The sequence below is a fragment of the Condylura cristata genome, unplaced genomic scaffold (genome assembly GCF_000260355.1).
Source record: "Condylura cristata isolate star-nosed mole 26May11 unplaced genomic scaffold, ConCri1.0 scaffold00034, whole genome shotgun sequence".
In the NCBI taxonomy this organism is placed as follows: domain Eukaryota; kingdom Metazoa; phylum Chordata; class Mammalia; order Eulipotyphla; family Talpidae; genus Condylura; species Condylura cristata.
Genome location: NW_004567135.1, coordinates 4,986,652 through 4,989,719, shown reverse-complemented (window position 1 = coordinate 4,989,719; position 3,068 = coordinate 4,986,652).

Here is a 3,068-nt window from a genome sequence, read left to right as displayed (position 1 = left end):
CGCTTTCACTGAGCTGCCAGGGCCCTCGCGGGCACTCCGGGTCTGGGGCGGCTCACGGTGGCCACATGCCGGGCCGCGCCCCAGGGCGACACAAGGCGGGGGCAGCGGGCCCCCGGGGGCCTCAGGCGCTCTCCACCCATTCTGGCCTGGCACTCGCTCCGCTGGGCCTCTCCAGCCCCGCTGCACTCAGGTGAGGCTTATCCTGAGGCCCACCGAGGGCTCACACCTGGGCCTCCCTTTCGCGTGCTCACAGGTGCGCACGCGCACGTCTCCCAGGTGCGTGGAGGTCGTGAGCACACCGCAGCCCAGCGCCACAGGGCCGCCCGCCACGGGGCGCGGAGGGGCGTCCTCTGCTGCTGTCTCCTCGCGGCCCGGCGCCCCCGGGGCAGGCCCGTGTCCTCCCCGGCTCCGCTGACCCGTTCCCAGCGTCTCACACCAAGACCCCGCGCTCCAGGCAATGGAGACCCGGCCCAGCTCAGACCTGGGCACTACCTAGTTATCTGACACGCCAGCGGGCAGGGACATTACAACAGGGAGGGCGGGACGCCACGGGCGGGCACAGACAAGCGGGCAGACAGCGCTGCCCGGAGGGAGGTTGGCACAGAGAGGCTGCCGGCCCCAGGCGGGCACCCGCCAAACAGTCCGAATCAGCCCCCCTCAGCCGCTTGCTGGCTGCTCCCCGATTTCCCCACCACCCTAAGGGACACACCAGCCGCACTCGGACACACGGAGCTCTTCACGCTACGCCACACTGACCAGAGCGTCACACCGGGAGTCTCCTGCTCTCCCACCCGCTGCCACACCTGGTCACACTGCTGCGCGGCCGCAGGAGCACAGCAGTCCTGGGCCGACAGCGGCTCCTTCCTCGCCCCTCCGCAGCGTCCGCGGGTCGGGGCTGGGAGGCAGGAGGCTCCCACAAGGCTCCCTGGGGTGACCCAGGTCCCGCGGCCCGCACTGGCGTGTCGGGTGGTCGTGGGCTCTTAGAACAGCTTCTCGATTTCTCCGTCAAGACTTTCAGGGCTCCCTGGTGGAGTTAGGTCTCAGCACGGTCACCGCCATCACCGCTGGGGCCTGAGTTCCATCCCCGGCCAGGCAGGGACCCACGAGCCGCAGTAGCAGACCTCTCCTGACCCGCCCGCTGCTCCCCTCAGCAGTGGACTTCAGTAGATTCACCTGTTCTCCCCACTCTGTCTCTGGTCAATCTTCTCCCCCCCAAACCTCTGGGGGTTCTTATGTAAAGATTTATTTATTTATGCACACAAGAAATGGGGTACAGGCCAGAGATGTGGATGGGTGTGTGAGAAGACTCACCAGAGACAGAGTGGGGAGCAGAACAGGTGGATCAACTGAAACACTCTTCTGAGGGGAGCAGCGGGGAGACAGGAGAGGTCTGTGGGCACTCCCCGGCCGGGGATGGAGCTCAGCCACAGTGGCTGTGGACAGCTTTACAGGGCTGAGACTAAGCCATTGCGCCACTAGGGAGGCCCCACGCTGCGGTTTTTATACGCAAAACCCCACAGCTTTTTCAGTGGGCCTGGAGGCTGCCTATGTGCGGGGCACCTCTGGTCTGATGCTGTTCCGTTTCCTTGCCGCGGCCACGAGGAAATCGCTGCCCGAGTCCGGGCTCCGCGGCTGCCTCACCTGGCCCAGCACAGTTCCCTTTCAATGTCTCCATGTCCTGCAGAGCGCCCGCCCTGTTTTCCACTTAGCCTCTGAGTAGGATCTATTTCTGAAAGAGAGGCCAGCGTCCCCTTCTGCCTCAAGCCCCTCAGGAGCCCCAGGAGGCCTCCCCTCTGAGCCCTGACCCCTTCCAACCTCCCTTCTAGATGGTGGGTGCCCAGGCCCTGCAGAGCTGAGCCTGGAGCTTCGCTCTGCTGTGCGGCGTCAGGACGCCTAATGACAGGGGCCAACTGTGGGCAGCTCGAGATGGTGCCAGCCAGTTAGCGGTGCCTTAGCTCACTCACTCATTCATTTAATTTGCTTATGCACACAAGAACTGGGGTACAGGCCAGAGGTGGGGCGAGGTTGTGAGAGGCTTCACGAGAGACAGCGGGAAGCAGAACAGGTGGATCTACTGAAACACACTGCTGAGGGGAGCAGCGGGGAGACAGGTCTGCTCGCCCAGTGGGTCACTACCGGCCACTGGCTACAGCTTGACAGCCTGGTACTTTAACCCCTGCACCCCCTGGGACTCCCACTTTAGCTCAAAACAAACGATAAGATCAGCATTCTTAAGCCCATTTGACAGATTTTAAAAACCTGTGCTGAGTGAGCAGCCCTCTCACCCCCATCTCTTGGCCTCCAGGGCTGGGTCATTTCGCCCAGGCCTGCCTCCCACTTCCTCTCCAAGTTACTGCCCCCCTCGGCCGCATGGCTGCAGCGGTGGGGCCTAAGTCCTGGCTGTCCCACTCCCCAAGCCCTGGCTCTGCTGAGCCTGAGGAGCCCAGTAGGGCGGAACCTCGCTCCCCCCGACTGTGACTGAGCTGAGGCCTGAGCTGGCTGAGTGAGCATCAGCAACCTCCCGCCTCCATCACCATGGTCCTTTAAATTCTCTAGAGAACTGACACTCAGAAGCTGATATCCAGCTTCGAACCCCCAGAATAGCCACAAGCGCAGGCCAAAGCCCGAAGGTCCCCTCTGGAGACCACCAAAGGCTGCTGCCTGGGACCCAGCACCGGGGTTTTCTCAGGATCACGGAGAAGGCTGCGCGGGCCCCGGGCCGGGGGGTTGGGGGGGGCGGCTGGAGGCTTTGGGGCGCTAGGGGAGGGGCCAGGACGGCTGGCCGGTCAGCTCAATAACCAAGCGATGGCCACCGGAGGCGGAGAGGAGGGGGTTATGGCCGCAGCACCCCCTCCCCCCACCCCGACCCCCTTCCCGGCCGTCACGTGGCGGGGGGCGGCCTGGCGGCGAGAGGAGGGGTCCGGGAGGGACATAGTGGGTTGTGGGAAGCGCTGGGCGCTGCGGCGTAACCATGACGACTGGGCCCCAGGCGGCCCGTGAAGTCACCAGGACAAGATTAGCCCAGGGTCACGTGAGCGCGGCCCGCGGGGTGGGGCCGCCCCGGCCCC